Source organism: Monodon monoceros, unplaced genomic scaffold (assembly GCF_005190385.1).
Source record: "Monodon monoceros isolate NGI ecotype Baffin Bay Population unplaced genomic scaffold, NGI_Narwhal_1 Super_Scaffold_9, whole genome shotgun sequence".
Taxonomy (NCBI): Eukaryota; Metazoa; Chordata; class Mammalia; order Artiodactyla; family Monodontidae; genus Monodon; species Monodon monoceros.
The window spans coordinates 20,656,693-20,668,138 of NW_021703786.1; positions in this window are offsets into that span (position 1 = coordinate 20,656,693).

Here is an 11,446-nt window from a genome sequence, read left to right on the forward strand (position 1 = left end):
AGAGCCCCTGACTTCCCAGGAAGTTGGGTCCACCCCTTGTCCCCATCCCACGACCTCTGGAGGCAGGGAGAACTCTTGTGCACCGGACATGGGTGGTGGGAGGGACGATGCCCTGATGGCCCAGTCCTCACCCCTGAGCTGGCACATCCTCCTGGAGTGTTCTGCAGCTAGGCCTCAGAGTAGCTCATCTTTAAGTCTCCTTCCAGCTCCCCCTTCCAATGGGTCTTGGCTTAGTCAGGCTCTGAGACGCCTTGGCTCCTGCCATCAGCACTTCCTTCAGTTTAAGAATAAAAGGAAGCCATCCTCTGAGCCCCCACGCGCATCTCCCACCCCCAGTCTTCTTTGCTAGCTCCTGCTGTTGCGGCTGTCAGGAGTAGATTTTTGGGTAATTGTTGCCATGGAGACCCTGTCTTGAACTATTGTGCAAATGTGTCCCATCTTTCTCCTTATTTGGTGTGTGATATGAATGCGGGTAAAATGGGGAGGCTGAAGGCGCGCCCTTGCCATGCAAGTTGGTTTACCTGGGCCCGAGCTTCTTGGTAGCCTGCACCCCATTCCTGTCTTCATCAAGGTCTCTGGCCAGTTGCTGCCAATGGAAAGAAAGTCCTGGACAAGTTCAGAGACACCTATTTCTATAAATTACAAAATGCTTGACAGGGGAGGGCCCATGTCAGTCTTACTCATAGCTACATATACAGCATTTAGCAATGTGCCTGTATATAACAGACACTTAATCACTATTTCTTGCATGAATGTTGAATAAGCATAGATCCGCAAGAGTAATCTTATTGATCCTTAAGTACATACTTCAGTGGCTTCAGTAAGAATGATTCCTCTTGTTCTATGTGTTTATCCCTCGTGGGAATGGAAACACCTTCAGGATGCTTCGTGACTTCTAAGGTTACACACACCTCTGGCAGAGCTCAGCCAGGTGCAGCTGAGGACAAGGAGACCTGCTCTCCATGGGTTGAACGGGATCACCCAGATCCACTGACTTTGGGCAGCAACAGATCCCCAAAGCAGTAGCCCCGATTCCTGGAGCCATCATCCCCTTGGGGAATTAAGCCAGAGCTCCCAGCACCTTCCTCCAAGAGATGAAGCCTGTCTAAAAGATGAGGACTCACTCACCTAGACCCCAGCTCCAACCCACTTCCATAATCAACAGCAGGCACACCAATCCTGCCCAGAATCCAGGCTTAGCACCTCGCCTCCGTTTCCCCGAGCACTCAGCCTCCCACATGCAGATGACTGGATCACTCGCACTATTTTTATCACGTCTCTTTCCTATCCAAGATCTGTCCTCATCTCCCCACTGCTTTTTCTACCAGATACAGACTCAACTTGCATTCAAGGGCTTTCATCAATTCCTTCCTCTCCCACCAAACAAGCCAGCCCTTCATGCCCTCTCCACCTTGCCCCTCCTCACCTTGGCTCCCTGCCCTCTGTACTTCCAGGTCAGCTCTCCGAGAGCAGCCTCACCCACCGTGCTCAGACTGGCTTTACTCAGGCTCTGTCCTCCCCGAATGACTTTCTCTGACCCTTGTTGGGAATCCATCACCTTCTCCGAGAACTTACGTTAGCATCCTTCCTCCACAATGGCTCACTGCACAGCTGCTGTTGAAAAGGCTTGAGTGTTGGAATGGGGGCAGGAGGTACAAAGACAGGGTAGCGTGCTGAAGAGAGCGGGAGGGTGGTATTGTGTCCCACCAGCACTGTCAGCTACACAGGCTACTCCAGGGCTGCCATCCAACAGGAGCCACGAGACAGAAAACATACGGCCACCCCCTCGGTGTCTACGTGGATTTGACAAGCTTCCCAATAAAGGATTCATTGTTACCCAACAGACAAGGAACAAGGGAAGCAAGAAGGCTTATAAGGCAGAATTCTGGCCTTGTGTGGGGAGCTTTCTGTTTACGCTGCTACACAGGAGGGAACAGGAGCTGAGTTAGAATATTTCTGGAGTTGCTGAATAGCATTCCGATCCAGGACTAACCTTATGGGCTTTTCATCAGCTTTCCCCGGAAGGTTAAGACGGACCCTCCTGTGAATGAGGAGGGCCACTCTTACCCCCTTCGTCCAGCTCTCCATTTCTGCGGGGCTGTAGTCAGACCGCATTTTCCTGCCTTGCCGATGAGGCTACGTGAGGCACGGAGAGGTGACTCTAGATTGCACAGCGCCTAGTCTGACGTGAGGAGAGGCAGCATCTGGATCCCCGATCTAACAGGGGGGTTAGAGTCCCCGCCCCCAGAAGGTTCCTAGACTGATGGTGGAGACACTGCCCCTGTTCTAAAAAGCTCTTTAGTCAGTTGGCCAGGGGTGAGGTGAGAGGGATGACACACACACAGCTACGCTCAAATAATACATCTAACCAAGTACAGCTGGACCAAAGTGTTAGCAAAAGCAAGGAATCACAAAGCGAGGAATGGTGATGAAGTTAAGACCTGGTTTGGAAGGCTACCTGGAGGAGGTGAGTGCTGAAGGAATGGTTTGGTGAAGAGAAGGGATTCCAAGCCATGCACTGCATGGGAGGTGTGCTTGGCCTGAGACGTCCACAGAGAATTGATGAGTGTGTTCCTTAATGAGTCTGGTTCAGAAATCAAGTCCTTCCAAGCTCTACTTTGACTCCTGTCAAGACAAAAATTTGGGGGGCTCAAGGTCTATTTGAGTTAATATTTACTGTGTGCCAGCTTTGCATCTAGCATCTTATAATGTAAATAACTTCGGAGGAGAGAACAGAGACAGACAAAGGCATGGCTTTGGTCTTGTAGAGGGTTTCCTTCTGAGCCTTCAATGAAAGACACAGAAACCCAGCTTAAGTAGGAAAGGGTTCTCAGGCAGCCTCTCCACATGGCTGGAACAAAAGCTCCAGGTTAAGATGTCTTGCTCTCACGGAGGCAGTGATCAGTTAGAATTAGTACTAAAGGGGCCATGCCAGTCTGAGTCTGTTCCTTTTGAAACTTTCCCGGAAGTCCCTTCCAGCAACTTCTCCCCACATCCTGTTGACCAGAACTGGGTGACATAACTTCTCCCACTGCAAGAAAGCCTGCAGAGGCAAGTATTTTCAACTGGGCTTCCAATAAAATTAGGGTTTTGTTATTGAGAACCAAAGGGAGAAAGGACATTGGTGGGGCAGCCAGCACTGTCTATAGGAATACCAAGGAAGATTCTTATTGGCTCTGCATGGTCATGTGGTCATCCCTTAACCGACCACTAGGGCCTAAGGATAGAGTCCTCTGATTGGCCAGGCTTGCTTCAGGGGCTTCCCCCCGTTGAAGAAGGCAGCCCTAGCTGAATCCCATGGAACAGATTTTTCCATAGGAAGGAGAGATTATGTTACCAGCAGAAGGGGATAACGGCTTGTAGTCCAAAGAGGGGATGCTGGGCAGATAAACAACATACGCCCACGACAAGAATTCTCCAGTACTGAAAGAAAATATACCGGAAAAAAAAAAAAGCTTTAAAAAGAAAAATAGCTTCAGGAATCTCCTCCTCTCCCTGACACAATATATACAAAGTTATACTGCAGGAACCAAATAGAGCTGCACTGAGAAAAATGGTTTAGAAAGGAAGACATCCTGGTGGGAGTGAACTTGGAGTTGGGCTGTGAAGGAGGTGATGGCTAGAGAGGAGGAGCAGGGAGGCAAAAGCCCAGAGGGAGAAGCGCTACACAGAGGCCAGGAACAGGGCTGGCTGGGAAAGAGAGGGGAGGAGGAGTGGACAGCCCACCCTGAGGCTGTGAGGGTGGGGTCCTCCCTGAGTGTACCTGGTCCCCAGAAAACTGGAGGCTTCCCTTTCCCACCTGGGTCACTGTCTGGCTTTGGTGCAGCAGTGGCTGAGAATCCGCCTGCCAATGCAGGGGACACGGGTTTGATCCCTGGTCCAGGAAGATCCCACATGCCGCGGAGCAACTAAGCCCGTGCGCCACAACTATTAAGCCTGTGCTCTAGAGCCCGCGAGCCACAACTACTGAAGCCTGCGCGCTACAACTACTGAGCTCACGTGCCCCAACTACTGAAGCCGTACGCTCTAGGGCCCGTGTGCCACAACTACTAAAGCCCGCGCACCTACAGCCCATGCTCTGCAACAAGAGAAGCCACTGCAATGAAAAGCCCGGGCACCGCAACGAAGAGTAGCTCCCGCTCGCCGCAACTAGAGAAAGCCCGCACGCAGCAACGAAGGCCTAACGGAGCCAAAAATAAATTAAAAAAAAAAAAAGAATTATCTTGGCCTGGGAGGTGGGGCAGAGGGGTACGGGGAAGACCTCCAATGCCAAATTGCAGGGGAGAGGAGGGAGGTGGCTCTGACATGGGAGCAAGAGGGAGCCACTGAGAGCAAGTTCCTAACCCAGTAAGGGCTATGCCAGTTATCAGACACATCCCAGGCGGCTCTACCTGGCAGCGTGACAATTCACCATTAAACCTGGGATCTGGTGCCGGCTGATGCAGCCGCTGGGCGAGGAGCCCAGGCACAGACAGCTCTGGTGGGAATCTTTAAGGATGAAAATGATGGGAAAGGAACTTGCTGTTTCCATGGAAACTGACTCTGGGAGGATGAAAAATGGTCCAATGGGTAACCCGAGGGGAGAATGGCACCCACCACCAGGTTTTCACTGTGGGCGGCAAGCGGGCACCTCTGGAAGCGCCGTTTCAGCCACGTTCGTGGTCTCTGTCCACCTCTGTCTGCATTCTCTTAGGGACATCACAATCTGGCAATGTGCGTGCCAGATCACGTCAATATCTGAGGGGCCTGGGGAGATACCCCCTAATCAGAGAAGACTTGGCATGGCTCCTGCCACCCTGAGTTAGCTGTGCCTGGCAAGAGTATGGTACAGTGCCAGGCAATGGGACTGTAGCTCGGGCGAGGGCCACAGGCTAGGATTAGGACAAGCTGGCAAGGTGAGAATGCCCATGGCAGGGGTGAAATGGCAGAAGCACTGGACTGGGAGTAGGGGACCTCCATTCTGACTTCAGATCTGTTATTACAACTGACTGAGTGATCCCTAGCAAGTCACTCTCCCAGAAGGTCCCTAAGACCCTTCCAGCTCCACTTTTCCTCTCTTCTGGGATTTGGAACCTGACAGTTTTGATCTCATCAGCCCCACATCTCAGCCCACTGCACTACCCCACCACGGCACAGGGTGTCCCCCACAGAGACCAGTCCCGGCTCTTCTCAGGCTGCTGAGCAGGTTCTGAGACAGGTAAGATGCTGCGGCAGCCCCCAATCCCGCTGGCCTTCGCTGCTCGGGGCCATCTTGCTCCTGAGCTTGGGGGTGTCTGAGCACGCAGACAGACACTCCTGAAGCTCCCAGCTGCCCCCCGCATGCTCCCGTGACTGACATTCTTCCCTCCGAAAGGGAGTGTAGGGCTTGTGACTGCCATAGACCAAGGAGTATGGCAGAACTGATGCCGTGTGACTTCTGAGGCTTGGTCATAAATAGGATACAGCTCCCCCCAGGCTCTTACCCTTGGGGTGCTCACTCTTGGAACCTCGCCGTCATGCTGTGAGGAAGCCCTGGCTGCATGGAGAGGCCTCGTGCAGGTGCTCCAGTGGACAGGTCCAGCCAAGGAGCTCAGCGGACATCCAAGCTCCTATGTGAGTGAACCTCCAGATGATTCCCATCCCCAGCCCTGGAATCTTCCAGCTGAAGCTCCAGACGTTATGGAGCAGAGATGAGCCGTCCCAGCCCTGTCCTAGTTCCAGATCTTTAGAAACAGTGAGATACAACAGTGGAGTACTGCTATCTTAAGCCCCTATGTTTTGTGGTGACATGTTATGCAAAAGTAATGCAGGTGGGACCTCGTGAATCACGTTTGTACTACAAGGACCAGCCCCATGATGATACATAGAGGGCGCCCAATTAGTATTTACTGAATGACTGAATGACTGAACTTCAGCAGGTGACAATTCTAGTCTAACCTTTCAACCATCACTCTCACCTCTCCTACATCCTCTCCCCAGAGTTCCCCTGCTCTCAGGGAACCCAGGCAGTCCCAAGGCTGCCCTGGATGACATCACTGAGCCCTGAATCAACCAACCCTGCAGGCTACTTCAGCTCCATCGGTTCTTTAAGCTACTTGGAGTTGCCTGTGCTTGCAGCCCAGAGCATCCTCACTGGTCCATGCAATTGATCGTTTTGTCCTCACCACAGTTCTGTGAAGTAGGTCATTATTACCATCCCCATTTCATACCTGAGGACACTGAGGCTGAGAGAGACAGTAAGCAAGTGATAATAATAAAGCAGAGATTTGAATTCAGATCTTCCGATGCCAAATGCATTATTATATCCACGACATCATACCTGTTCACAAATAAAGTCTAACTGTGAATGTCTGCTGTACTTTCTTTAGGGATATCGGGTCCTTGACTAACAGCCACGTCAGCTGAACGAGAATGTACCAGACCTAGGTCTTATACAATACTAATTAACAATTTAAAAAAAACCTTCGGCTACCATCTTCTTACGTCCCAGGCTGTGCAGAAGCACTTTATATACACTGCAGTGTTCACTGGCTCCCAGCCTCCCATTGGGATGGGCATAATTTATCCCTAAGAGATCCCAAGAGAGCAGAGTCTTGGGATAGGTGATATGACTTGCTTGAGGTAACACAATAATGACAGAGATGGGCTGCATACCCAGGCCTGCTTGATTCCAACCACTTAAACTTTTCTGCCTCTTAACAAATCACTTCCATTGACTGCCAAGACCTCAAATATGGGCACATAAGCCACCCTTATGAGGTAGCTATTATTATTCCCGTCACACAGATGAGGAAACAGGTTTGGACAATTAAGCCCAAGGTTATCTTGCTAAGAAGTGGCTAAGCCATGTCTGCCAACCCCATCACAAATACCATCCCACCACCCTCGTCGTGCTAGCTGCATCTCACAAGATCACGTCAAGGTCCTTGGTGGCCAGGTCCTCCCAGGAGAGCTGAACTTGTCCACACCACACGTTAGACTAACAGCTTCTCCACCAAGTCTCATCAGCATGTCACAAATGAGCTGTGGTGAGCTCTCCGGGTATGTGGCAGTGCCAGCCGCTGCCTCCACAACCTGTGCCCGTTTGGTGGCTGCTCCATGTCTGAGGAGTTCAGACCCAGGGGCTCCTGAGAAAGACTGGCTACCCGGAGCCCCAGTAAACCCTCCCTCCTGTACACTTACACCAGAGAGCAGGCTTTAACCCAGACCCTCATGGCGAGGCTGGCTTAGGAGCATCCCCCCTCCTCCTTCCTGAGTCCACAGAGCTCAGGGTGTGCACAGGGATCCTTCCCACTGCTCCGGTTTCAGGACAACAACTAAGGATCCTTACATCTGCGTTCACAGCAGGGCCTTCCTCCACCCCCAGCGCCAGCTTCCTACCCAATACTTTCCCACTCTTTCCACAGGCCGCTCTGAAACCCGGCCAGCTGAGAACTGAGCTCATACTCCTCCCCTTCAAAGCAGCACCCCTCCCCAGGGAGGGATGTCCTGCGAGGACATCAGTCAGTACCATCCTCGGCCACTGACCTATTCTCCACCCGGCCCCTGTCCTCCCTCCTCCAGGAAGCACTCCAACACCACTCCGTCCCCATCTCGATAAGCTCTCGTCTTGCGTATCTACCCTGCCCTGTGACACCTCCTGTAGGTATTAAATCGACTTCTTATGTTAAAAGGGTACAGTACTAGGGGTGAGCTTTTTTTTTCCTTAAGTGAATATCCCAGCCCTTCTACATCTTTAATTGAGCGCTGTTCCCTCCAAATGAATGATCTCAGAAAATTTGTTTCAAGATGCTTTCTCATTCGAGGAGGTGACCAAGGTTCCCAATCTGGAATTCTGCCCCGGGGGCTGCCTGCCAAGGGTCTCCCAAGGCCTGTGGGCCGCGGTAAGAGAGGCTGCTCCCTGCCACAGCGGTGAAGGAGGGAGAAGAAAGAAATGGTTTCCTGGACACTGACTTTTGCGCCCACATATGCATGCAGCAACAAGAACTCACACAACATCCAGGAGCGTTCAGAATTTTATCTTTTGATATTCACAACAACATGGACAGGTGCAGGGGACAGCGATGATTACGCTCTGCTCCTACAGAGGTCCCAGCTCTCCGACCCGTTGCCCCTGTCCCTGCACAGGCCCTAGCATGAGGAACTCTTAGCAGAGCATGCCGACAGGTGCCAGGAGGTGAGCAGAGCCAGAGGCTAGGCCTTGCCCCAGATGTCTTGGTTGAAAGAAGGGGGGGCCGTGGCCCAGGCTGGAAAGGGGAAGGGGGAGTGGAACCGTCTCCTGCACAGCCCACACCTGCTCGCCCCTGATGAGCGACAGCCCACCAAGGCTTCAGCTCCATTTCAGGCTTCTTGAGACCCTGAGCATCAACCACTTCTCCGATGGGCTGGGAGCCAAGCAGACGACGGCAGTCAGCCCTCCCAGCGGCTCTCCCTCGCCGCCTTTGACACTTAAGAGGCTGATTAGAGCTTGTTAACTCCCCCATGCCAGCCACCTCCCCTTCAACTTCTCCCACGACTCTTCCTCTCCTTCAAGCATCTCACAGCCATCACCGCGCTCTCTCCCAGAAAGCCCATCCTAGTTAATGCCCCACTGAGACAGCCACTCTAAACTGCTGTCCCTCCACCTTGGGAGATTCTGCATGCTACTTTGTCCTCTGCTTGGTTCATGCGACTAGTTCTTGCCTTTCCAGTTAAACAGGAATAACCTATCACACCTGGAAGGCATTTAGAGCAGAGGTTCTCAACCTTGGCTGCACGTGAGAATCTCTTGGAAGGTTAAAAAAAAAAAAAATCCTGAAATCCAGGCCAAACCCCTGATCAAGTAGCTCAGATCCTCTGGGGGCAAGATCCAGAATCAAGACTTTTTAAAGCTCCCCCGTAAGTGGCCTAGGCTGAGAAGCACTTCTTCAGACCTCTGGAGTCTGCTACAAACACTAGGTTATTTGGGCCCCATGTCCACCCTGGGAAGGGACAAAGACAGGTGTTACTCCCATTCTAAGAGGAGCGAGCTTAGGTTCAGAGAGGTGCCTGCCACGTGGCTGCTGCCAGCAGGGCTGCGACTTGAGACCAGGCGTCCGCATCCTAGATTCAGGGCTTTTACTGCTGCGTTGTGCCTCTTTAATTACTGCTAGCCGCAGAGGGCAGAGGCTGCTCCCAACCCCTCTGTCTGCCCTGAAACAGCTAACACGGTGCTGGGCATATGCCAGGGCTCTGGTAGCTGGGTACCCAAGGCTGAGGAGGTGGAAGGCTTCCCTGCTGGGCCTGGGCAAGTCTATGTCAGCTCTCCAGGAGGAGGGGCTGGCGAGACACCACCAACAGAACTGCTAGGCCAGGGAGACAGCCTCCACAGCCACAGTCCCCTCTTCCTGGGTGCCCTGAATCAGTCACAGTCTTTAGTGTCCACAGGGTGACCAACCACCCTGGTTTACTCCAGCCTGAGGAGGTCACCAGGATTCAGGACTTTCAGCTTTAAAGCCAGAACGAATTAGCTGCCCCCTTGTCTCTCCCCAAACAGTGCTGGTTGGCGCGTTTTCCCTCCCGTGCCTCGCCTGCTTTCACAGTGACGATCGCTGCTGTTGAGGGCCTACAAGCACAAGGCCAGTGCCACCAGTGGCCTTCACCCTTCCGGCTCCCTCCTGGCCTAGTCACAGCAACGCAGCTGGTCCATGGCCTCCATTCTCAGAAGTCTGTCAGCTGCCTGGGCCGGGCTCAAGTGCCCTCCTACAGGCCACAGCCCAATACCTGTGGGGCGCCTACTGTGTGCACAGGATGCACAAGAAAGGTCCCTGCAGTGAGGACACCTCAACAACTACCATTCCCCAGGGACTGTGTGGTGCTACAGGTATGTTGCAGATGTACAAAAGGGCATGGCATGTTCCCAGAAGGCCAAGCAGTCCAGGGAGGATGGAGAACCGGGCAGGGGTGGTAGGGAGGGCCAGGAGGTGCACTGGAGGGGCACAGGCTGGCCTGTCACACTAAGGTACCGTCCTCAGCAGACACAGAGGCATCAGTCAATGAGGGGGTCCACAGGCCAGGAAGGATCTGGCCCCTTCCCAAACCACATGGGAGAAGTAAGCTTCTACCCCATCCCCAGCTGGTCTGGGGAAGTGGTCCCCCGCCTTGCCTTGGGTAGAACCCTCCTGTGCTAGACCAGTCTCTCTCACCCTTGTCTACACATTACAAATGCCTGGGCAACCCTTAAAACTCCCCATATCCAGGCTGCAACCCAAGCCAACTATATCAGAGTGGATCAGGGTAAGACCCACACACAGGTATCTTTAAAAGCTCTGGAGGGAATCCCGATGTGGAGCCAAGGCTGGGAGACCTCTGCTAGCGGGACGTGGGGATGAGGGGGGGCCTGCTCATCAAGGAGGTTCTATGGTGGGGGGGCTTGCCAACCGCACCTGAGCGGGCCAAGGACCTGCACAGTCCCCTCACCGCCATGCCACTTCCCTCCTCTCCCATGTGTCACATGACACGAAAGGACACAAAAAGGGGAGAAGGAACTGACATCACACCGCGGAACACTTTCCACCCTTGTTTGCAATATGCCCGTGTGCTGAGGGAAAGACTGAAAGGGGAGGGGAGCCCTAGAAACCACAATGAACTAGGATTTCAGAAGGCATTTGGGGCCATACCCTGAGAGCTCCAGGGAGCTCGAAGGGAGCCCAAAGCCGCTACTCGGCAGGGAATTTCTGGATCTGAAGCAAACTAAATCTGCAAGTGTTTCCTCCTCTTCCAAGTACACCAGCCCTAAGGCAGAGCCGAGTTCTGGGCAGACCAGCCAGAAAGGGTTATGTCGCCCCCTAGTGGCAAGATCTGAGTACACCTTCCATTCGCCACTCCAGAAGCTCCTCCTCAAATTCTCTCTCCCCCTTCAAATAAGGAAAATACTTCAGAGCAGAGAACCTGCCATGTAAGGTGCACCAAATGCGTTACTGCCCTTTACCCAATCCCAGAAAGCTGCCTTGGTCTCCTGCATCTCGTCCCGAGCACGGGTGCAGTGTTTATCAGCCTGGGCTATGAAGCCGGACAGAGGAGGGGTTGGTTCCTCCAGGACTCCCTGTGGGGCCTTGAGAAAAGTCACTAAAGCTCCATCCCTTCATCTGCACAAAGGAAATGACACACAGCCTAACTCAGAGGGTTTGTGACGATTAGAGGGAAGACCCGGGAAACTAACCATGCCTGACTTCCAGTAAGGGCCACAGGCAAGCTAGCAGTAGTCAAGGTCTGGGCTCTCCTCTGAGCAAATATGACATCCTACCCTTCAACAGACAGTAACAGATCATGCTTCTCTCTTTGCTTTGGCTCCAGACCTAATCAGGGATTCCCCAGAGTGTTTTTGTGGGGCTTCATGACTTGCATGTGTCTTTTTCTTGGCACTGACATTCTACTGACTTGTTCTTGGTTCTCACTTCTTTATATTTCACTGTCTTAGTTATTTCCTCTAAGTCTCCTCAAATCTTTC